At 47.8% G+C, this 26,320-nt stretch overlaps 1 long non-coding RNA gene across 7 annotated transcripts in view; it reads right to left on the reverse strand.

The window, feature by feature from the left end:
• LOC146790108 (uncharacterized) overlaps positions 1-26,069 on the reverse strand; it is a 117,317-nt gene extending 91,248 nt beyond the window's left edge. For 6 of the 7 annotated variants that reach the window (XR_014969535.1, XR_014969532.1, XR_014969530.1 and 3 more), the window contains exon 1: positions 25,915-26,069. This is a non-coding gene — a long non-coding RNA (uncharacterized LOC146790108). Of the gene's footprint in view, positions 1-25,495; positions 25,523-25,914 lie in introns of those variants that run through there. The other variant, XR_014969534.1, reaches the window with a different exon arrangement.
• Positions 26,070-26,320: the final 251 nt, after the last annotated feature.

Below are 26,320 nucleotides of genomic sequence, written 5' to 3' on the forward strand. Positions count from 1 at the left end.
CTCAGCCCCTTTGAGGACACCCCTAATGCGAAGGTTGTTCCTCCTGCTTTCCAGATCCTCAACGCGCCCCATATCTCTGTGATGTCACATTTAAGATCATGTAGGCAGGTTTTGAATTCTGTCTTGAGAGAAACGATTTCAGATCTTATTTCTTGGAGGAAGTTGTTCATATAAACCTGCATGAAGGGGGTAGCAGGGTGGTCACAGGATGTGGCAGCTGGGGGAGAGTCGGTGGTGGCCATAGTTGGACGGCCAGATTTAAGCCATTGAGAAGTAACAGGATTGTCTTTAGATTGACTGGCTGGGGTATCCTTGTTGGACTTGCCTCATGGCATGGCAGAAAGGTGGCACTGCAGTCAGCAAGTGTCTGAGACGGAAATAGGGCATGATAATGTGGCATATTCAATATCCAAGGTATGTCAGTGGCTGCATGGGCCTGAGGCAATCTCGGCTCGATCCCTGTGAGGGCAAAGCGTGTGCAATGGGTCCCCCACACAAACCAGGCAGAGTTCAACAGGGGGGGGTCCAAGGCAAACACCTCACCTGGATCAATCCGTTCTCGGGTGGCCATGAAGTTAGCCCAGGAGGCCGAGGCACAGTTTGTTGCGACCAATCGTATTGCACACACCGCCCAATGGACCTGGGAGGGAATGTGGTGTGGTGTCACAGCTGAGCCTGGTCCTGTGGAGATCCTGCAGCAAAATGAAGTGTCTCAGGTCCCAACAGCTGAGGCAGAGGCACACTCCAATGTGCAGGGACAGTCATAGGCAGTCGCTGCTCCCGGGCACAGGGACCGCCTTACAGCAGCTCTTCAATGGGGCAGCACAAGTTGAAATGCAGCAGGGAAAAGAGAGAGCCTCCTTGGGCGCAATTCAGACCCAAGAGTAGAGCTGTGGAGGCAGCAGTAGAATTATCCAGGGGGCACCACGCCTATAAAGCTGCTCCTGGGTGATGCTAAGGTAGTGCCAGGGCGCAAGGCAGGCAGGACCATTGGCTGCAATTGGTCAACAGCACAGGAGGAGGGTAATATTTGTAGGGTGGGTGGCAGGTAAGAACGCGTGTTCAATGAGGGAAGCAGGTGTTGCAGCGTGGCGCCCAAAGAAGAGCAAGGCCTCTCATCAGCCAGAGCCAAGGAAGCGAGAAGGAGGGAAGAGTGGAGAGCAGGCCCACTGCACGATTCAACAGCTGATTGCTACTTATCTCCGTTATGTGGCTCCAAGGCTGGGCGGGCTCAGGCAGGTTCAGTGTCCCCTTTGTAGGCCAGGACGCAGGTTGCGGCAGGCACCGAGCAGGGCCGCCGATGCTGCTTGCAGGTTCCGCCTCCCACTCCCAGCAGAGGGGGGTGCGGTGTGAAGCCGTCAAGTCGGGCGGCCTACTCTTGTTCGGGGCAGGCCGGGGAATGATGCACGGGTCCCAGGAGGCTGCCCAAGAGTGGTGAACGATGCCACAGGAGGCCCCAAGATGGCGGGTCGGCCCAGCCAGGTTTCGGTCAAGAGCAGCCACGAGAACGCCGACAGGCTGGAGCAGGCGCCTGGCCCAGTCCTCAGGTGGCAGAGGGTGGCGGGGCACTTGGGGCGGCAAGAGCGAGAGAACACGGGTCCCAATGTGATGAATCAAGCTTAGGAAAGCTGCGGAGGAGTGGAGACACGGGAAGACACATCTCACTCCATCGGCCGGCCGTGAGTTATTCAGACTGGAATGCTTAATTAGGTACCAGGGTATTTTGCCGCATAATGACCCAAGCAGAGCAAAAATTCTGTACATGTGCATGGCATTTAAAAATAACGTTTGGTATACACATGAACTGGTAATTTTCATTCCATTGTCATGCTTTCCGAATCACAAAAAATAGTCTGTATCTGGGTGCGAAACCTTCTGATGTATCCTTGGTTTACCTACTCATGGAAGATAGCTTTGTGAGTCACGCACTGAATGTTTACCAAGTAACTGAAGGTGGCAAATAAGAAAATGGGTGGTGGTAAGATAAGGCTGTAACATTTTTTTATTTATGTATCTTGTAGAGCATGATTTATGAACGGAATTGTCTCATGGCTCAGAGGTAATCCAGAGGACGAATCATGCAGTAGTGTAAAGTGTCACAAGGGCAATGTGCATGCAGCCTCTAGAGGTGCCCCCACACATGAGGGTATCCACAGGGAAACCTAGCGTCAGGGAAGTGAACCTGCTTTGTTGTTAAAGGAAGTTGTGAGGCATGGCTCTCCTCTGTGCTTTGAGACTCTCCTGAGGCATAAGAGTGAAAGGCGTATCTGTTGTCCCTTCATAGGCTAGGCCAGATGCTGGAGACTTTGACTTAAAAGTATCTGTTTACTCATGAGCAGGGCATGGGCAAGTGGAGTTGGTAGGTGGACCTAGCAAGTCTTTTAGGTAGATAAGGAGATACTCGGACATAGAGATGTGAGGGCCTAGGGGGTTTGCCATCGACGAGTTTTTCAGTAAAGCAGAGTGTTTACAATTGGACCCTGATTATTACAGACAAGCAGTAGAACTGGTGTAGCAAAGTGTAGACCTAATCTGCTAGTCCTGCAACAATGTAGTCCTGCCAGGCTTGTAAAAGGATTTTGTGGATCTGCATTTAAAAAACACATGCAGGGTCTCACTTCTTCCATTTATGCCAGATGGCACAAGCACATCATTCCAAGCTTAAAAAATGTCCTCCAGCGTGAGAGAGCAGGTATTAATAGTTTTTTTCTTATACTCTAGCTGGTGCCATCTAGTGATTAGCTGCTTAATCAAAAATAATAACGACCTGGTGCTAGCTGCATTTTATTACACTTTTGGAGTCTGGTTTGAGTACAATACATTTGATATTATTGTAACGTCAACCCCATTAATTATAAAAGCCATTTCAGCACATCTCATCTCTTACACTGTCCCTACTGATGCACAACTTTGTACCATTGTCATTTGTGTTCCTTTTTTACTAAACTTTCTCCTGTAAATCTATTCTCTTTTGCTGTAGAAATGTCTACAAATATTTGTTGTACTTGCACCCCATTTTTAGGTCTCGCCTACGCAGCGTGCATGCGCTGCATAGGAGACCTTTAGCCGCCGTGCAGCTGTTTTTCAAAGCACATACTCGTGCTTGTGGCTGCATACGCCTTGCGGGAGTGCGCAGCAGCGCGCCACAAGCACGAGTATGTGCTTTGAAAAAGAGCAGACTGCGCGCTCACGCACCCACGCAAACAACTGCTACTTCTTTAGCACGATCACTTTCACTTTCGCGGCCGCGTCGCTTTCAGGGCCGCGGCCGCGCGGCCAATGCTTGTTAGCTTATGTGCTTCTTGTTAGCTTATTGCTCATGTGTCTTGACTCAGCAGAGCATTTCATATTACGGACCCAATACCTTGTTTTGTACAATTTTCGTGAATGTGGCAAAAAAAATAATCGAAGAGAAAACACAACGAACTACCTCAACCACCCATGCATCAGGCTCATGACGCTCTATAATTTACAGAAATCAAGTAGGTTTACCTTTGTTGCCCTACCACCAAGCAATGGCCAGCATATAGATATTGGACATGAACAATTATTGGTGTGTTGTTCTATTTTCTAGAGTGTGTGCTTTATGTTTTATGTGTGTTTTGTTCTTTGTCAGTGTACTTTTGTATGCCCTACGTCGCACTGAGACACGTCACACAAGCCGATTAATGATAAAAGCAGACTAGTTTTATCACTTTTTTTCAGGTCACTGAATGCTCACGATGGATTGTACATCTAGCAGAGGATATATGTCTTTATTTCCCCTTTATGTGTTTCTTTCCAGGTATATTGGCCGTAAAGACCCATTGAGGCAACATATACTTAACACTATCAGGAACAGTTTTCCTTTACACGCAAAGTTCTTTTCATTATTAATTTTTCACATTATTACACACCACTGTGAGTTTAGGGAGGGATCCTTATGGTCCTGAAGAAGAAGCCTGGGGAGCTTCGAAACATGTCGGCAGACATAGGAGGCACAGCTCATTGAGGCACACACACCTCCTCCCCCCACCTTTTATTAATACCAGCTCATAGGTATATTAAAGTCTTCTAGACCGACGAGCCAGGTATTTTTTATCTCACTTTCTCCATTCACCCCAGACCCTTCCTCTCACACCCCTACAATACACATAGTTGTCTCATAACAACAGTGCTCCCACGTACACGTAGGTCATAGCACGCCCCGTCCCGTAGAGGGGCGGGAAGACCCCTATGATGAAACATGACACCAAGGGCCCTTTTGGTGTGTGAGGGGTATTTTAACAACTAGTGTGTACTCTCCACCATTGTGGGGATCTACACCTTTTCCGGGGAAATTCTGACATACACATATACCTGTGGGTGGATCACTATGTTTATTGATTGAATCTTGGGAGGACGTATCCACCTCCACCACTCAGGTTGAGTGGTACCTCTCTACTCCCCCCTTTTGTTTTCCTCAAGTCTTAGGCAGCGTGCAGCTGCGGGAGTTTCTTCCCTTCATTTTAAAGCATTGCTCAAATAGCTCAGTAGGGACAATTTATCCTTAATAGTTTTTCGTTTCCAACACACTCCATACAAGTACACACATTGTTGATTATAGACTACACCTACACAACAACCACGCATGATGGCAGAAAACATTGGCCTGACCTTTGCGGAAGATGAAGTGGAGAGGATCTTGGCAGCCATTAACCCCTTTGAGGGGTTAAGCAATACCGACTCTGGTCCAAACAATGCAGACTGGGACGAATTAGCCAACCTAAGAAAGACCCAAATAAAAACTGCTCTCCATGGATTACTTATGACTGAGTATCTACGAGCAAATGCGGCCCCCCAGGGTCTAATAGTTCGCAACAAACCATATATTCTCCAACAAGACAAGGTTTTCAAACGTGAATGGTCACTAATATCGTGGCATTGCACTCGGGATTGGTTGGTCCTCATTATAAAAACAGCCACAAGACTCACACAAGAACTCAAGATTGATATTCAGAATTTGGAAGTACGACTAAAAGCCTATATTTCTCCCAATATCCTCAAGAAACGACTAGAGGAACTGAATCAAGAGATTACTGAATTTGAGATGACTCTGAAACAGAGCAAATACAATAAACTGAAGAAGGATACAGCACGCTTCAGTCATGAACGTGTATATCCTTACACGCGTGATGACTATGTTGCGAAGAATCAGGACTATAACTCTGACGGAGATGCCTCAGATACCGGTTCTGATAACTCAAATTCGAGTAGGGGAAGTGGCAGACGTTACAATAGGGGAAGGGACAACCAGAGTCAGCGACCTTTTTACCCAAGAGGGAGGGGTTGGAATGGCTATCAAGGACCACCTCCGTACCCCCCCCTATATGTACGGTCCACCACCGATGGGGGGACCTTTCCCTCATTGGATACCACCCCCACAGAAATATGACTATAGTTACCAACCCCCACCGCCTTTTTTAGGGCCACGCCAGGGACCACGAAGGGGCCGGAACAGAGGGGCCTACAACGTTCATTGGTCCACACCGGAAGTCGAAACCCCTCGAGTGTCAACCAGGAGCATGACCAGCAGCACGCCATCACTACCATCAACCAGCCGGAAGTGAGTTTGGTGGTGAACCTAACCAACCTGACATTAACATCAACTCAGAATAGGGTCCTAGAAAAAGGACTGGGTTTCGTACCTACGAATCGTTTTGATAAATTCAAAGCCTACACAGAAATGACCGAATTTATTCGAAAATTTAAATTGAAGGCATTCTTCAAAGACCAACCCATAGAGATGGATAATAATGACACAGGGTTACGCAACAAGTCCACCTTCGTCCCTCCTGATTCTTCACTCCCTGTTGAACTGCTGGCCTTTGAGAAGGCAGTGATGGGAGAAATCCAGGGATTTTCAGCACATAATGGTGCAACCTTCCAGAACACATCAAGGGAAGAGAAAGAGGCAATACACCAACTGTCTATGAACCAAGATATCGTAATTAAACCTGCGGATAAGGGAGGAGCCATTGTACTTCAAACAGCAGAAAATTACGACAACGAATGCAGAAAACTCCTAGAAGACCGTAGGAACTATGGCACTCTGCATGATGACCCCACAGACTCCATTAGGGTGAGAATCACATCAATGGTGGAAGAGGCAGTGGCACACAACTGGGTCTCTAAAAAAGAGGCTGAATTCCTTATCAATAAATGCCCGAGGGTCCCCTATTTTTACACCATACCTAAGATCCATAAAAACCTTGATCATCCCCCAGGACGACCAATAGTTTCCGGGATAAATTCTATCTTGGAACCTTTATCCAAATTTGCGGACGCATTCCTTCGTCCTTTGGTGCAGGCGACCAGTACCTATTTGCGCGATACCAAGGCAGTGTTGCAACTACTGAAGGATATCGAGTTTGACCCCACAAAGAATCTCCTCATGGGACTCGATGTGGAGAGTCTGTAAACCAGTCTCCCTCATGATGAGACCATGGCCATCATCGAGGAAGTCCTATTCACTATGAGTTGGGATTATCAGACACCCCGTAGTGTAGTGTTGGAATGTATCTCATTGGCACTTACCAAGAATTTCTTTATGTACGCCAATACTTTTTAGGAGCAAAGACACGGTACCAGCATGGGAAGTACATTTGCTCCAAGTCTGGCAGGCCTTTATGTCCATCACCTGGAGGCAAACAACATTTTGAATAACACCAACCCTTTCCTTCATCACATCAAGGTTTGGAAGAGATACATCGATGATGTTCTGGTGATATGGGAAGGTGATAGTGACTCAGCTGAATCCTTCTTAGCATGGCTCAACCAACAGAATGCATTTCTCAAATTCACACACACAATATCATGTGAGAACTTGGTGTTTCTGGATCTTAACATCTACCCGGAGGAAGGTACACTGAAGACAACTACACATTTTAAGGTAACGGCCAAAAACTATCTTCTACTATTTAACAGCTTTCACCCTCGACACCTGAGAGAGAATCTACCCTACGGACAATTCCTCCGCCTTCAGAGGAACTGTACCGAACTACGAGATTTCAGGCAACATGCCACTGATTTACGTAGTAAATTAATACAACGCAACTACCCTGAAAAAATAGTTGACAAAGCAATGAAGAGGGCAAGGAATAACAATAGGGAAGCCCTATTGGAAGACAGAGTGGAAACACTAATTGAAGAAAGGCCCATATGTGTTACCACATACAACACTCACTCCAACCAGATCACAAAAATAGTGAACAAACACTGGCGCCTCTTGAACAGCTGCAATCTCAACTTCGCGAAACCGATGTTCGCGCACAGGAGGGGTAAAAATTTGAAAGATATGCTCGTCCGGACAAGACTAAGGCTAATACCGAGGAGTATACCTGAAAGGACACTACCCCCTGTACAGGGACATTACCCATGCGGAAATTGCAGTACATGCCACCTTACAAACAGGAGTACACATATCAAGTTCAGAAATGGCAATGAATGGGACCAGAGGAGCTTCACCAATTGCAACAGCAAGAATGTAGTATACCTAATCACCTGCCCCTGTGGATTGGAATACGTAGGTTTGACTACTAGACCTGTGAAAATACGTATTGGGGAACACAGAAGTAACATCAGATGTGGGAGAAGCACAACAAGGATGTCCAACCATTACCTAACCACAACACACGGAGTGGAAGACCTGCAATGGACAGTGATAGAGCGACTGGAAGGAGAAAACGGCCTTTTTGAGAAGGAACAACGTTGGGTGTTCCGTCTGGGAACACACATCCAGGGACTTAACGATGAGATCCCATGGAACCAGTTCCACCGATGAATAAGAAATACACTTGAGTAGGTCGGCGCACACGCAGGGGTACCCCACAGCTGAGCAGCTCCTATTATAACCTGCAGTGGCATAGACGGAGGCCCACCGCCAGCACATGGGCATGACACCGGGATAGATAGTGCCCCTGTACATAGAAGGAGAGCCCGACCCCCAGGGGCATCAATACCATCGACGGGGAGTCCCTCTCCCCCGGCGGGGAACCTTTGAATCAACGGCTCGCTTGCCTCACTCTGCCGGCGAAGATCTGGACCCACGTCGCCGCCCCAGTCGCCAAGATGGGGAAACCGAGAGCGACCCAACACACGGCGGTACCTGAAACAGCCCCAGAAAACATGCCGAAGACTCGGACATGGGCGAACACAGAGACACCACAGGCCGATCCCACTATCTCAGCCAAGCTGGATCAGGTCCTCGCGGCCATCGAGCTCTCTAGAGTCTCTATGGAGGAGAGACTCGGGACCCTGGCAACGGATATCAGCATTATTCGCGACGATCATCGCAAACTGGCGGACAAAGTAAAAGATGGGGAAAAAACGGTGGCCGAGCTGCAACCCATGATCGGGGCACACCAGAAGTCGCTGCAGGAGGTCCTACATCGTTTGACCATTATAGAGGAACGCGCGGACGACTTAGAAGGACGCTCAAGACGCTGCAACATTCGCGTGCTGGGTTTGCCAGAAGGAATTGAAGGCACGACCCCCCTGCAATACATGGAAAACTGGGTGAAATCCTTCACCCCCGAGACGGACCGGTCTGCTTTCTTTTCGTTGGAACGAGCTCACAGGGTCCCAGCCCGTAGGCCGCCGCCGGGTACGGCTCCAAGACCAATGCTGGCAAAGTTCCTCCATTACCGGGACAGGGATGCGGTGCTGCGTGCGGCACGAGCGGCAGGCGCCCTGCAGGTCGAAAACAAACGGATCATGGTCTTCCCGGATTACGCAAGAGCAGTGCAGCAGCAACGGTCTACCTTCCTGAACGTGAAACGCCGCCTCCGGGAGAATAAAATTCAGTACTCTTTACTCTTTCCAGCCCGCCTCAAGGTAATCCATAACGGCTCCACGGTTTTTTTCACCACCGCCTTGGAAGCGCAGGATTGGGCGGATCAACACTGCTCACAGCAATCTAGAGCAGACACCATGAGAGACCCGAACCCCAAACTATCCCGACCCAGGAGACGAACTCAGAAGCGCCCACGCGGTGGTGCAAGTGGCGGGACCAAGTTGCGCACCCAAGATTCTCCCGACCTGGAACAGATTGTAAGGGAAAGAAGGGAGGCCCTGCAGGCGGTGATCAATTTGCAGACGCCCTCCCAACAGGACGACATAGATCGTCCCCCGCACATCTTCACATCTGAGGGGGAAAATGATAGCGACGGCTCCCTGTCGGGCGGAGATTCTGTGACACCCCCTCTGGTCACTCCTCAGACAGCGGACCTCATTCTGGATGGACAATCAAGGACTCTTGTACCGTAAGAGGGGTTTGCTGGGACACTAACTAACAAGGGTGGTTACCTTCACGTATCACTCCCTAACTGTAGACACCTGGGCCGACAATCGACGATACGAGCAACGCTCACTTATCCTTTTTAAGGCCCGATCCGCGTATCGTCTTACGCACCCACACCGCCGCCCCCATCATTCATTGTTGTACCTCCCGTCTTAGGGAGCGCAGGTTTGGACGCATCGTCTCTGGCGATGGGTCCTTGGCATTGGGAACGTTTCCCGACCCCAGTTATGCAGTTAGATTTCCCAGTTCCGCATTATCCCAACTCCCTCCCTGGAATGACACGGACCCAAATACCCACAGTACATAGACATCTAGCGGTGTGGGATACACACACTCACATACAGTTGGGTTGGCCCTGCTTAGCATCCTCCACCAGGCACAGGCCCCGATCATCACCCGCCGTCACTGAGACATGGCACTGACTACACCACATTCGGACATCTCTGTCCTCACCCTTAATGTCAGAGGGCTTCACACCCCGAGTAAGCGGTATGCAGTGTACTCATATGCTAAACGCCACAACACACAGATAGCATTTCTACAGGAGACGCATCTTATTGCGAAGGAGGTGGGGAAATTACAGGCTAAATGGCGGGGTATCATATGCGCCACGAGCTACTCCGCGTACGCACGAGGGGCCCTGATTTGGATTCGACCGGGTACTCCCTTCCGGGAACTCCGTAGGGTGGTGGATAAGGACGGCAGATACACGCTGTTAGAGGGCCTCTTGGATGGGCAGACAGTACTCCTTGGTAGCATATATGCCCCCAATGTAGAGCAGGACAAATTTTGGGATCACCTCACCGGGATTCTAGCCCCGTTTGCCTCTATTCCCTGGATCTTAGGTGGAGACTATAACTGCACGCTAGACCTACACTTAGACAGATCTCACCCCCCTCCCATACACTCTCCTTCCCTCAAGCAGACCAATAGGTTTCGCGCGTGGCTCACACACTGGGCGCTTACTGATGCGTGGCGGTCGCGTCACCCACAGACCCGGCTGTACTCCTTCTACTCCATCCCGCATAATCTACGGGTCCGTCTCGACAGATTCCTATGCACAGCAGCAATACTGCCTAAAATTACCCACACGGACTACTTGGGTAGAGTCATTTCTGATCACGATGCCCATATCCTACGACTTAGCTGGAGGCCCCCACACCCTCCCGTACCCACCTGGCGCTTACCGCGCGACTGTCTCTCTGATCACGTCTTTCGACACAAACAGGAACATAGCATTCTAGGTTACTTTACACACAATGCGGGCACAGCTTCATCAACATTAGTGGAATGGGACACATTTAAGGTAGTGGCCCGAGGAGAATGCATACAACAAATTGCGGGGGTCAAGCGCACGTTGGAACTGGCACTTACCACGGCTGAGCTACACCTCGCCGATGTCACTAAACAGGACACCACATCCGAAGAAGGGACACAACGCTTAGCCAGGGCCAAAACAGATTATCAATCCGCCTGTGCGGATCTCCGCCGATACAACTTCAGATCGTATGCCGCACGGATGCATAAAGACCGAGACAAAACGGGCACATTACTAGCTTGGCTGGCCAAGCAAGACACAGATGTAAAGCCCATCACGGAGATCCTGGACGCCCAGGGTACACTGGTGTGCTCCCAGACTGAGATTTTGGGGGCGTTTCAGGGCTATTATGCGAAAACTTATGAGGGACCAACCCCTACCTCACGGGACACGGTGGATAGTTTCCTAGACCCCCTGACCCTCCCAACAGTCACAAGGACAGATAGGGAGGCCCTAGAATTGCCGATAACAGTGACTGATGTGACCCACGCCTTACGCGCCCTGGCTCACAACAAGGCGCCGGGTTTAGATGGGCTGCCGCTCGAATATTATACAACTTTTTCTACGTGTTTGGTCCCCCGATTGGTGGAGATGTTCGCGGTAGCGCTTGAAAAGGGGGAACTACCGAGATCCTTACGTGAATCAGTGATCGTGACCTTTTTAAAGCCACATCGCGATCCGCAGCAAATGGCCTCCTACCGCCCCATATCGCTCCTTTCCGCTGATTGCAAACTCCTCGGAAAGTTATTGGCAGACAGATACGCACAAGTTATATGCCACCTGGTTCATCAGGACCAATGCGGCTTTATTCCAGGTAGACGCACCTCCCAGAATATACGTCGCATATTTCACGTTCAAGACCAAGTACAAGGGATGTATCCCCGGTCTGCCTGTCTCATCCTGGACCTCGAGAAAGCATTCGATACTCTCACGTGGCAGTATCTTTTCGCGGTTCTACCGCGTACAGGCCTCGGCCCCACTCTCCTCGCTTACACACAACTCTTATACACGAATCTCACCTCACGGGTTCGCCTGGGCCGGTACATATCGGCAGAATTCGCGGTCCGGAGGGGCACTAGACAGGGCTGCCCGCTGTCCCCCTTACTATTTGCCCTAGCTGTCGAGCCTCTGGCCGTACGGCTGCGCCAAGAGGGAGAGCGCTGGGGCATTCCCATAGCGGACACAACACATAGCGTTTCCATGTACGCGGACGATCTGTTAATTTACGTGCGAGACATCGAGGAAGATCTAACCTCCCTTTGGGCGACGCTCACTGAATTCGCGGCAGCCTCTGGATTACAGGTGAATTGGGACAAGTCCACCATATATCCACTACACCCGAATCTGCCCCCTCGGGAGGTCCGGTTGGGTGACCGGAGAGTGCCTTGGAGCACGGAAGCGCCTCGGTATCTCGGGATCCGCCTTTATCATTCCCCCACTGATATTTTTGAGGGTAACCATTGTAGGGCGCTGGCAGGCATTAGAGCCGCAGTCGGATTTTGGAAGAGCCTCCCGCTGGCCCCGATAGGCCGGATAGCATTAGCCAAAATGATAACAGTCCCACGATTATTATACTATTTTACCAACCTACCAGTGATTCCGCCTAGAACCTTCTTTCAGGATCTGGACTCAATTCTCAGTGCGTTGATCTGGGGTTCTGCTAGACACAGAATAGCACTGAAAAAACTGCAATTACCCACCACGCAGGGTGGCCTGGGTGCTCCATCCTTTGAGACATACTTTCTGGCGGCACAACTACAGTGGCTCTCCCACTGGACGGCGGACCGGTATACGCTAGAGACGCATACCTTGACAGGACGGGTATCCCTTGCGGAAGTCCGTCGGTTATTGCTTCCGGGCACCAAACCGAAGCGTACCTATCCCCTGCAGGTCGTAGTGGCACGAAGATGCATGCAACGAATACATCGCATGTCATCGGAAATGCCCTTGTATTCCCCTCTGTTCCCATTAATCGGGTGGCCCAAACGTGAACATCAGTACACAAATAACATGCTCACCACATGGACTTCATGCGGTATCACCGAAATGGAGTCCCTCTTTGAAGACGGACAGCTTAGACCATTCCAAAACCTCATGGCAGACTACGATCTCCCCCCGGGCCAATTCCTGTTTCACCGCCAACTGTTAGATAGTTATCGACCGCATCATGACCTCTCGAGGGGGGAGCCACCCACACATCCAGTCATCCACACGATTCTACATATGGGAGTGAGTAGACACCTAACCACATGGCTCTACAAAGCCATACGGGAACTCACCAATAAACCGTTGGTGTCCCTACGTGCCATCTGGGAGGAGGAAATCGGACACTCACTGCACGAGAAGGAATGGGAAAGAGCCCTTGAATATCCTAAAAAGGTGTCCAGAAATGCACAATTTAAGAATATACAATTTTATATCCTCCATAGAGCTTATCTGACACCAGCACGTCTCCAGCGCTTCTACCCGGACACTGAGTTCCTCTGCCCCAGATGCCAATCACAGGACGCGGACTTCCAACACATGTTTTGGAGCTGCCCCACGATCAGTTCTTTTTGGCAACACATTCATACTACCCTACAGGACCTCACAGGGATCAAGTCTATGAATACATGGGAGGCCAGCGCACTAGGTATCGCTCGAACACATAAACAACACAAAGTGCAGACCCGTTTTTATTCCCTAGCGGTGTTATTAGCCAAACGCGGTATTGCTATGCACTGGCGTTCTCCCACTGGTCCCCCGCTTGCAGCTTGGGTGGGAGCGACACACAAATGGGCGGCGGCAGAGGAGGACACATTACAGGAGGAGGAGGTAAGGGGCACCCGCAAACATCCCATTTCAATGGACTGGGCCATGTTATTGAATCACTTTAAGCAATTGACCCCTGGCGAGGACTCACACGGGGGCACACCTACACAAACAGCCCTGCCAACACAGCCTTCGTCAGCAATCGACTAAACCCTCCCTACTCTGGGGGCCCGATTGCGTCGCGGGCAACCTCGTGACATGTGTCGGCACTTCTGCCGGCCTGGCGTAAACGTCAGCTCAGCTGTAAGATATTGACACGATACACACACACACGCGCTTAACCCAGTGGCAGATAAGAGAGTCCGGACGCGATCTTCCATACCCAACCCCTAGCTCTTCCCGTGTTTTACCCCAGTTCACGTGGCATATTCACTACCAGGACCCATAGGGTTTACAACTTGTGTATCCAGCAACTATTGTACTCATGATTAATTGTGGGGGACATTGGATACTGTAATAAGCAATCTCATGGATTGAATGATTTATTTGATATATATTACAATAAACCTGAAAATGCCAATAAAAATATGTTACAAAAAAAGAAATACACTTGAGTAGCTGGAACAACACTACTTCATTCAGCTTGTCATCTATGCTGCATGGATGGCTGACCTCCTGTGTGGATAGTGAGGATATGGGTTCATATGTTCCAATTGATGCCTCCAGTGTTGAACTATCCACAGACTAAACCTGAGGGTATGTATATACCAGTCACCAGTGAATAACTACCCACGCAAGCAAGTTTTGCACATCTTGGGAACACGAGCAATCCCATAAAATTGAGAACCTCATTCAGCCTGCCATCTATGTTGAATGTATGACCTCTTGTGTGGTTAATGAGTTTTTGAGTTCATGTGTCCAAAATTGATTCCTCCTGGGTTGAATCATCCCCAGATTATAGCTTAGGGAATATATGTACCTATCACCTGTGAAAGACTAACCTTGTTAGTTTATTTTGGCACATCCTGGAAACACTAGCACCCCCACATAATTGTGAGCAAGTTATTCTTTGTCCTTCCCTGAATATGAAGAAACGGCCAACATCGTGCTTTTCGATCCCATACGTGTGTCTAGACATGGAGAAATATACAAAGATTATCACATGGTTTTGGCGCTTCTAAACGCCTTTCTCCTCCCCTTATGGGCTGGACCACGTAATGAATGAACTCATGAATATTGATGTAAATTAGACTTCTGCTTCCTCCCCAGGATACTCTCCTCTGCGTGTTTTGCCAATCTGAATTAGTCTCTTTTTTTCACATCAGACTCCCCGATCGCGCATTACTAAAAACCGGAACATTCCCGGTTTTTGGCTCATGACAGCAGTATTAACAGCCGTTTGTGTCACAATCAGATTGATTTCACTTCCTACTTCGAAGCGCCGTACAGATGATTACGGCCACCATTTAACAATACCGGTCGAATCCGGTATTTAAACCGACCTCCACCCTGGACTCATTTGTCCTACGGAGCCACACGGTGAGGTTGCATTCAGGAGGGCAGTGATCCCGGGAGTCGTAAGTACGGCACAGCCGAAATAGGAAAACTTCCCATTCAGGAGGACTTTGTTGCCATCTGTGACCAACCCTTGTGGGATGTACTTTTACTTTTTTCTTTTTATAGATAGCCTATCAGGCACTCCAACCACCCGTGCATCAGGCTCATGATGCTCTATAATTTACAGAAATCAAGTATGTTTACCTTTGTTGCCCTACCACCAAGCAATGGCCAGCATATAGATATTGGACATGAACAATTATTGGTGTGTTGTTCTATTTTCTAGAGTGTGTACTTTATGTTTTATGTGTGTTTTGTTCTTTGTCAGTGTACTTTTGTTTGCCCTACGTCGCACTGAGACACGTCACACAAGCTGATTAATGATAAATGCAGACTAGTTTTATCACTTTTTTTCAGGTCACTGAATGCTCACGATGGATTGTACATCTATCAGAGGATATATGTCTCTATTTCCCCTTTATGTGTTTCTTTCCAGGTATATTGGCCGTAAAGACCCATTGAGGCAACATATACTTAACACTATCAGGAACAGTTTTCCTTTACACGCAAAGTTCTTATCATTATTAATTTTTCACGTTATTACACGCCACTGTGAGTTTAGGGAGGGATCCTTATGGTCCTGAAGAAGAAGCCTGGGGAGCTTCGAACCATGTCGGCAGACATAGGAGGCACAGCTCATTGAGGCACACACACCTCCTCCCCCCACCTTTTATTAATACCAGCTCATAGGTATATTAAAGTCTTCTAGACCGACGAGCCAGGTATTTTTTATCTCACTTTCTCCATTCACCCCAGACCCTTCCTCTCACACCCCTACAATACACATAGTTGTCTCATAACAACAGTGCTCCCACATACACGTAGGTCGTAGCACGCCCCGTCCCGTAGAGGGGCGGGAAGACCCTATGATGAAGCATGACACCAAGGGCCCTTTTGGTGTGTGAGGGGTATTTTAACAATTCTGACATACACATATACCTGTGGGTGGATCACTATGTTTATTGATTAAGACCATTCTTAACCCACATTAACCTCTTCAGTGCCCCACCCTTTCCCCGCCCTGTGCCGGGCGTTGAATTAGCGGGCGGGGCTCATGACGAGATAGTCTCGTCATGGGCACAGCGCAACCGCGCTCTATGACGAGACTATCTCGTCATGGGCACTGAAGGGGTTAAGAGTGACAGAGGGTAAACAACCCTCTTTATTACCCTCACTCCATGCTGAAAGGCTTTACCAGCATTTTGAACAAGCATTTGAAATGCAATAGGTCTCACATTTATGCAAGTTTGAGCTATTGGCATTGTAAATGGCAATGCCTTTTATTGATCTTTTGGTTTCAAAAACATAAATAAAAGGCATTGTCGTTAGCCATTGTTCAGCTCTTTTTCGAAGCACATACTCGTGCTTGTGTCAGCATACACCTTGTGGGCGTGCGCAGCGGTGCGCCACAAGCACAGTACCATAGCAATACAGCTATGCAGAATATAATATGTTATTCCTTACCATTGTTGAGGAAAGGGTGGGAGGGTGAGTGAGTGAAAGTGTGTGTGTGTGTGCTTCCAAACCCCCGACAAGAGATTTCCAAACTCAGCAAGTGTACCAATGATCAAAATTATATTAAGTAGAAAAGCATCCAATTAAAAATTCCCAACCCACTTCGACAGCAAGTTCTGCTCACGGGTTGCAGTTCAATCCCAACCTTGCCTTTTAAAAAGAGAGATTTTACCTGAATCTTTCCCACTTCAAGTAATTTCCTGTTCCTTTGAAACACGGACATGAAATTCATGACATACCTTCATTCCATATACATAAATTACCTTGTATGAAAGTTCTTATTGGTGCTCACATCAAACAACAATATCAATCGTGAATGTTAATTCATGACAACAGAATATATGGAATTGTGAAGTTAGCTATTAATCCTACACAGTGCTGAATTTGAGCTGGTGGTTTCTGGTGCTCGCCACTGGCAGTTAATTGTCAACACCACACTTATGACAGTCTGGCACATGGTGGTGCTACTAATCTAATTTAGAGATGAGCTGAACAAAGGTTCTTTATGAATACAATATACTTTAACAAGCATTGGCATAGCCAATAGGTCTCGCCTTTGGGACCGTATAAGTGTTTAGCCATGCAACAGTTGATGTAGTTGCACCAAGGATATTGGGCTGCATAACTAAATACTTATAAGGTCCCAAAGGCGAGACCTATTGGCTATGCCAATGCTTGTTTTTTTTAAACACTTTATTAGTTTTTGTATAATACAAACATGAGACTTAGTCTTGTAGCATGACATTATTAGTGGCACATATCAATCATATAGCATACGATACATCACTTAGAGTTATCAGGCATGTCATATCACGTGGCATTTGGTTATCAGAGCTCACCCCCCCATCACCCCACCTCCAACTGTCCACCACTACACTCCCTTGTAGTTGCCAAGCATAGAAACCCAGCAAAACCAAAGGAAATGATAGACGGAGTGTTGAACATTGCAAGCACTCACCCCCAGTCAACTGATCTGGGTTTAATCCACCACCGTTCTTTAGCCCACTCTGCCACCGCAGTTCAGACATGGCCATATGCAAATCAGTCTGACCCTGTGCCTCATGGGAACAGTCCAGCCCGAACTGCCAAGCCATGTCTTCCCTGGACCGGAAACAAGCATCCGAGGACCGGTTTCTGGCATTTCAGCCGTCTTCGGCCAGGCTTGCTTGAATCCAGTGGCAAAGTGAGCAAGGGACTCACGTCTGAGCATACCCTGCCAACTTATGGCGAACAAAGCAAAACCAAAGGAAATGATGGACGGAGTGTTGAACATTGCAAGCACTCACCCTGCGTCAACTGATCTGGGTTTAATCCACCACCGTTCTTTAACCCACTCTGCCACCCCAGTTCAGACATGGCCATATGAAAATCAGTCTGACCCTGTGCCTCATGGGAACAGTCCAGCCCGAACTGCCAAGCAATGTCTTCCCTGGACCGGAAACAAGGTTCCTAGGACCGGTTTCTGGCATTTCAGCCGTCTGCCACTGGATTCAAGCAAGCCTGGCTGAAAAGTGAGCAAGGGACTCATGTCTGAGCATACCCTGCCAACTTATGGCGAACAAAGGAAATGATGGACGGAGTGTTGAACATAGAAACCCCTCTTAACATCACTCAGATACTCTTCTGGCATGTTGAGTGAACCACTCAAGCTCTGCATTGCTAGTCAGTTAGGTTGATCTCACTCAGGTCCTGATTTGCAGCTCCGTGGGTGTAGTGCCCCTCCCCCTTGTGTTGATGTATGTTTTGTACAGCGCCTAAAAGTTCTTAGGTCGACTGTGTGGCGGCTCACTTGCACCCCATTTACCTACACTATATGAACGTAGACGTTGATGGTTATAAATGTTGATCGAGATGATCAGAGGGAGGAGGCTGAACAATGTATCTGACCAGGACAGCTGAGGACTGACACAGTCCTCTTTTTGGAGGGCAATTTGTCGGAGAGTAGGGTCTGCTTTCTATGTTCACCCCCACTTTTTGCTTTTGCTTCACTGGTTTTCGACTTAGATGTGGCTGTGGGCCTGCTAATCAGACCCACAGCCCAGCTGTTCTCTCTCTAAATTCACTATGCACTTTAGGTGCATAACCCAATTGGTAAGGATCACCTTTTTGGACCCGGTACAGTGTACCTTAGGTACCCAGGGCATAGGTGTACCCTAGGCCTACCAGGGGCTGCAGCATGTATTATGCCACCCCTGGCTGGCCTTCCATTATGACACAACTGGCTGATCACTCAGCTGGGGCAAGGTCGTGTACTCACCCCTTGCTTAGGTGTAGTATTCCTATACCTACCTTATATATAGACACATGGGTAACCTATCAGTCACTCCTATGGCAGGCCTTAACAATCCTGAAGGCAGAGTGCTTGGTAACATGTGAGATGGTGCTCCAACATGAGCTGAGCCTGTCTGCAGCTTTCGGAACCATGTCCTTATAGCTGTTCTATGATATCGCCTACCATATACTCTTAAAGTGCCTTATAATCCTCGCGGTTATGGTAACTATGGTTTGGCTTTATCAAAACATGTCGTGTAAGCTGTCTAACACTTTGGAATACTACCCCCACACCATTTCTGGTGGTGAGGATAGTATTCCTCCCTTCTAGAGGGAGAAGACATGTTGAAGACCTACTACCCGGTTAAAGTTAACCAGAGCCCCAGCGTCACAAAATGGATGCTGCTGCCACAGACACGGGTCTGACCTCCTGCTGCTGGGAGACCTTCCAGCGAGGGAGGCTTGGACAATAGGTTTCCTGCCTTGGGAGGTGCTAGCACCACCCTAGACAGGCCTTAGTGTATTGGGGCAGGGAGGGATGAATGAAACGAGACACTGCCTGGGGCACACAAGGTGTTTCACGCATAGTCCAGTTCAAACCGGTGCTGGGGCACTCCAGCCCCAGTCCTGGCGGGAAACTGGACAAAGGGAAAGGGGTGTAACCACCCCCTCCCTGGTCCCACCCATAGGAGGGACCTAGCAGGTAACCCAGCCCCCCAGATTAGTATAAGAGTGGGAGCTGAGTCCCTAGGACTTTAGATTATCCTGAACCGGCATCTTGAACAGACACTCTGGACCTTCGACATTCTACTACGGAAGAAAACTGAAGAATCTCCTTTGTGGCCAAGGAGTGACCACCCTGGGCAACCAGGCACCATCCAGCGACCGCTGCTTGCTTTGCGACTGATCCTATGAGGGACAACTGCAGAGACTGACCAGCGCCGTGACTTCCAGACACCTCTGAACCAGATCCACATCTAGAGCGAAGCTGAGACCCGTGGAGGCAACGAGGGACGTGGGACCGGCGACTTGGGAAAAGTGGCTAGTAACTGACTAGCGCGACTTCTGAGGTTTCCTCGAGGCTGTGCTTGGGGAATTGAGAAGCCCCAATCCCGAGCACCATCTGCAAAGAAGATCAGCTCCCCACACTTCACGTGTTCTGTGTGGGGCCCTTCTGCACCTGAGTTGCTTGACGTGTTGTCCGGTTGCTGGCCCGTTGGCTAGTGACCTCTGTGACGATGAACCTTCAATTTTGCCGTGCTGGTCCCGCTCCTCCAGACTTGCACCCGCTCCCCTGTGAAAGGGAAGCACCCCAGACCTTCCTGGTCTGCGACAGAAGCAAGTCCTCCATCCTGCGTGAGTTACGCTTGCCAAGGCTTGTTGGGTCCTAACTCGACATCGACGCCGCCGACAGCAAGAGCCTTTGTGGGACAGCTCGCCTCCTGGTTCTGGTCGTCCTCGACACCTCCTGGTACCCGTGGTTGCTGCGACAAGCTTCACCTCTTCACCTGCATCTTCACGACATCGCCTGGTTCCTTCCCGGCTCCTGGCTGGTGACCTAGACTCTGTCCCCTCTGCTTGCAGGTATCCTCCTTCCTGATTCCATCCTTGGAATCCACCGGACACTCTTAACTGACTGCCTGTCAGCAACTTCCTTCAGGCATCCATAGGAGTCGACGACGAAACCCGACGCAAGTTCACATCTATGCACCCGCAGCCCGTGGGCTAGGTAACTTGAGTACTCCGGTGCTCACAAGGGTATTGACTATCCAAGTGTCTAGTTTCCAAGTCTCTAACTCCTAATTCCTTACGAAGTGTCCTAAAACTCTTAATTACAAAATACTACTATTTCTATCGACTTTAACGCATTACACGTGAGTGTTTCCACTCTGCACCTGAATCCCGTGGGCCTCCCACTGCCTAGCAACTGATAGGATAGTGTAGCCCCAGCGATTCCCTATCCTGTGTTCGTGACAGTGGTTCTTATACCACTTACTTAGTATATGGTTTGCATGGCCCCTAGGGCCTAACTGTATTACTTACCTGTGTGACTTATGTATGCTTAAATAAGACTGTGTTGTACTTACCTCGAATCTCATAAAGAGCGCGGAGGGTATTTTGACTAGAATAAATACATTCTATTTTTATAATATATCTGTTGTGGTGTCCTTTCATTTGGTATTCAAGGGATTGCAAATGGTATATTAGCTGGCTTCACATGCCATACAGAGTTTAGCCTAAGACTGCTCTTGTCCATGCTACCACTAGGATAGCTGGTCTATAAGGTTGACTTTACAACCAATCACCATAAGGGTTGTTTGGACTGACACAGGGTGTACACTAGAACTAGTGACATCATATATCAGGCCAACTTCTCATACAAATCATATTTGTAAAATTGCCAGGCCACTGGACCGGATATTTCTGTGCCTCACTTAAGGGAACTGCTTTCATAGGTACTGTTAGGGAATAGTGCCACTGGCTCCGCTCTGCTGCTCCTATCCTGTCCCTTCTCACAAGCTAGTGACATTGGTGGCAGGCCAGCCATCAGACAGGGCACTGAAAGGCCCGGGGTTGATGATGTATTAAATAAATAAATAAAGAAAGATCAAAGTGGGCGCCATGCTACAACATCAAGCTCGGTGCCTGTGCATATTACATCAAGCGGGCGCCATGATCAAGTGCGGTGCCCGTGCATATTCAATTAAACAGGTGCCGTGCTACAGCATCAAGTACGGTGCCCGTGCACATTAAATTTATGCGCATGGTGGCCGTGAAGCGGGCGCCATTATGATAAAAATACCAAACGTGCAATTGCCAAGCACCAGCATCTCGTTGCTCTCTACGCCTGTGATGACTATCTCGCCATGGCAGCAGAGAGCGAGGCCGATCAGGAGGGCTGGTACCAAGTGCAGCATCTATATCAGGTGTGCTATTGTGTAAAGAAAGTAATTTAAAAGTATCAAGCAAGGCGGCTGGCCGTGTAGCAGAAAAGCGTGTGCAGGAGTGCCGCGCAGTGCAGAACTAAAGAAAGGTGCGTGGTTGCTTAAAGAGAAAGCAACTGATTTACAAGCCTTACCAAATATAAAGCGCTGCGGTGGGCCATGAAACGGGAAGGGAGCATCTTTCAAAAATGAAGCGCAGTGTCTATGATTGGGCGCTGCGCTGTCAGGAAAACAGGTTGGGGAGAGCCTGTTGTGTCTGCAACAACAGCTAGAAGAAAGACATTTGAGAAAATAGTGCTCAAATAACGCAAATAATTGTAATAAGTCCATGTAGCCGAGGTGTAGTACAAAAATGTATGCTTTATTGATACAGTTCTTAGTTGTAGGTAAGTATCAAGCATAGAGTACAGAACCAGATATAGAATAGGTCTTCAGTACAGAGTAAAGTAGAGAGCCCCACCAGGAGCAGCTTCCTTGCTCTTCAGCCCATCCTCTCAACTGTCACACCACACTCAGGCATACCAACATTCTATTACCTCACCACGCACCAACATTCCACAGAACACTAATACTGGCTGAGCAGCAAGGCAGAGAAGCAGGAAAGGTGCATTACACTAAAGACCAGTATACTACACACCTTCCCCTTTTAATGAACAGCAACAAAAGAATTATGTAACAAGTAAGCATAGTTATAGCAAAAATAAACATAGGAGTAATATTGCTGCCAAAACACGTAACAGGACAAATAAAGCATTAAGAGGAAATTCATGCAATAAATCCATAAGAATAAAACATTGGATTAATTAACAAAAATGACATAACATGCCTATTCCCCTTTTTACAGAGAAAATGAAGAAAAGTAGTAGTAAATGCAAGACGCTAAACAGTAATTTCAATGAAAGATAGATCTTGCAACAAAGGTCTGAAGAAGAAACAGAATAGATCAAGGACTTCACAAAAATAAGGAAGAAAATGTGAGAAAAAGGGGTATTCCCACTATATGTACAGCAAAAATAAAACAAACCAAGAACAAGAACTTGACATCAGGGTTACCAGCAAGACACACCAGTTGGCCGCATTAGCATGAAGATGATAAACAGTGAACGTCAACTAATGAAAAGAATTATCGCAACAATGAGAAGAAAAAGTACTCTCAAACGAGAGACACTAAGAAGGACTCACTTACACACGAACACAAGGAAAAGGTTAGTCATGATCCAACACATAATCCCTGGAGAAGGAAACTAGAGAGAAGTAAAAGAGTGTGAAAACTTCACCCTGTTGGATTTTGAAAATAAATCCAACATGACTAAATGAGTGTGAAATCACGCACAGGTACCATGTGAAAAACACACACTGTCAGAAAATCATAACTGTAGATTCTACACACAGTGGATTTGTAAATCCAGCACCGTAAAGTAATATAAGAAGTAGAAACACAGCAGGTGATATTTCCATGCACAAGTGCATATCACATAGCCAGTAGGCTACCAAAATGTATACTTCAAAGTGATATATCCACGCACAAGTGGAATAACACATAGCCAGTAGGTTATTATAATGTATACTTTAATCAAGGACCAGTGGTGGCTGGTGACATTTGAAAGTGGTGGGGCGTAAAATTATTGCCGTACTGCACCGCGGCGAGCGAGCGCAGCGAGCGAGTTCGAACAACCTACGGGTGGTTTGGGGGATCTCCCCCGATAAAATTTTGAAAAAGAGAGTGGTTAAATGGTGCATTTTCAAGCAAATTTGAGGAAGCAGGAAAGTTAATAGAGCAATACGAGCTCTTAGAATATCTGCCCCCATCCATGACTTTCTGAACCATGACAGCTTGTTTCAAATCTGCCTGCACCCACTGCTTGGTTAAGTAGGCAGCTGTCACAATCCCATGTGCAGTCATATTTTTTTTCATTTCCCAAAGTTATGGCATATCGTTGGGAAATGAAAAAAAATATGACTGCTCTGCTATGGTAAATTGATAAAAATTCCACACAATAAAAACAACAGAATACGCGATCAAGCCTAGCTAACAAGCAGATGTTTCTAGATTGCATTACGTCTGAGAAACAAGGCACAGCAGGAGAACTTTGACCTTCCAAAACAAAATGTTATGAATTTAGGTAATCATTTGCCTTTGTGACTAGCATACACGGTACATTGCAAGAGTTAACAAAGCGCTGGGCAAAAAGAGCCTCAAGGCGCACACATCCGTCCAACATCTTAAAAGGTAAAGGTTTATCATTTAAAGCAGAATGCAGCGAATAAAATGACATTTTAACATCTAACATGCAGTTCTAGGTACCTGTCAGTGCACTGCCCAATGTACTTTACTGATTTCCACGCAAACCACTAAGATATATTGCTCTGTTCAAACTCACCCCCCATGTTATCGCAACAGCAGAAATCTCTGGCAAGCCACAAACAAATGTATTCTCAGCACAGCAGCTCTTCAGGTAGAAGCATAAAATAGCACTATATTTTTAACATTTCGACAGTCTAAAACCTTATATAAAAAGTAATAATATACGTTAGGTTGAGAAAGAGATGCATGAGGGTGCAAGGGGTGGAGGGACTGAGGGTTGTCACCCGGAGCGACTAGTGATGCACGCTAAGTCACTCAAGTTCTCACCGCCAACTGTGTTATGGGAGAATATGTTATTATTACAGGGAGGGGCTGTGCTTTTTGATTTGGGAAGTTCTTTTTTTGCGCCTTTAAATCATTTGGACAGCAGTAGATGAGAAAGGCAGAAGGGTGTCTGCACACAAGCTTTTCAATAATTTCTATCCAGGACAGTATCATTTTTTCCCATATGTGAGATTGTGATATTACCTTTACCTGCTTGTGAAGAGATGCTCGACTTTGAGCTATAACTGTACATAAGATAATGTAGCTTTCACTAAGGGCTTTTTATGTTTGTGTAGTAATATTATTGTACCTTTACTAGACCATCGAAGTTGTTGTGTATCGGAGAGTGTACTACAGTGCCTTTGAAAGATAATCCCCATAGGTAATGCACAGAAAGGTTTAATGACGCAAACTCCTTGTTCTTTTGCGCTGACACATGCAAACACTGTAATAGACCCTAACTGCGTGTTCCTCCTCCTATCACCAGATTACATTAGCAACCCTTGACTTCATCAGTCCGACGCAAAACGTGTCATGTCTGCTCTCCACTTCACATTTACAACTGACCTGTCCTCTGCATTTTGACAAAGCAGCAATAATTCAAAAACACAAAGGCACACAGATTTTGCCAGAAGTAACATACACATTCACACCAGTTAATAGCCCCTTTACCAGTCAGTCAGGTCCTACGTGTATGCCGTTTTGACAGTATAGGCTGCGCTGCATTGGTAAATGGAAACACAGTGAACGCTATGCTTACCCACTTCACCTTTGGAATGTAATACAATTATTTCTTGCAGGCTTTTTGCAGCCTGATTACAGACACTAGACAGGGAATGAAAACGTAGTTGAAAATGATTGACGAGACACCACAGATATAAAGAAGTGACGTTCATTTCACGTATATCGGACTTCACTGGAGACAGATAATCACAAAAGCAGTCCGAACAAAGAAAATCAGTGTTGCCTGTGGTTGCAGTCAGCTAAATGATGATTGCATTTTTACCCTAATGTTTAAATTTCACTGAAATTAGATTACGTATTTGTGATTTTCCTTGTTTGCATTTATGGCTCTGTACTTGAGCCCCGCCCCCTCTCACCGCTTGAGCATCACCTAACTGAATATCTACCTCAATTTAAATGAACACACCAGGACAGGTTTCTTTGCTGAACAAGAGGCGTCCAACCTGCATCCCGGAGCGCCCTCCACCATATTACTGCTGCCCTCCAACTAATGAAGTGTTTAAGGGTGGGGGTGAACTATGCCCATAGTTTTAGCATATTATGTTTGTGAGGGATTGGTGATGGGGCAGGGGCGTGTGGAAGGTGGGAGGTACTACATTCGAAAAAGCTTTCTGGATATAAACCGATTTAAGCAGTTGTTACTGAGTCGCGTGTTTCTCGCCAGTGCTGGTGCTTTCTCATTGTGCGGTCCTGTTTTAAAGGGGGTCAGTCTTCCTCGTTGCCTGTATGCTCGAGGGAGGAAGGGGGGGGGGGAATCACGGAGGGGGGGGGGGGGATTAAACAATTTAAAGACAGTAAAACTTACCTGAGTGCCTGGTACCGCCTCCGCTGCTGGCCGGTCACGACTCACGCTGTACTGGTCGGCGTGTTCCTGCTGCAGGAACCGGAAGCAGCCAGCTTCCCTCCCTACGCAAGCCAATCGTCGTGATTGTAGGCGCAGGAGGAAAGCGCCCCAGCCGGGACATTTTATCTGGATAGAGAACAATGGAGCGTGGGCGGTCCTGCTCGAGGGCAGGGGGGAGTGGCTTGTCCACTGTTGTGGGTACTGATCGTTTGGTCAGCCCTGGAGCCGGCCAAACGATCAGTACCCACAACAGTGGGTAAGCCACTCCCCCCCTGCCCTCGACCAAGACCACCCACCCCCAACCAGGCACAGAGGCACTTCTGCTTTCACGCAATGCGAGAAGGCAGAAACATAATGGTAGTTTTTA

This window comes from Triturus cristatus, chromosome 10, assembly GCF_964204655.1.
Source record: "Triturus cristatus chromosome 10, aTriCri1.1, whole genome shotgun sequence".
NCBI classification, from domain to species: domain Eukaryota; kingdom Metazoa; phylum Chordata; class Amphibia; order Caudata; family Salamandridae; genus Triturus; species Triturus cristatus.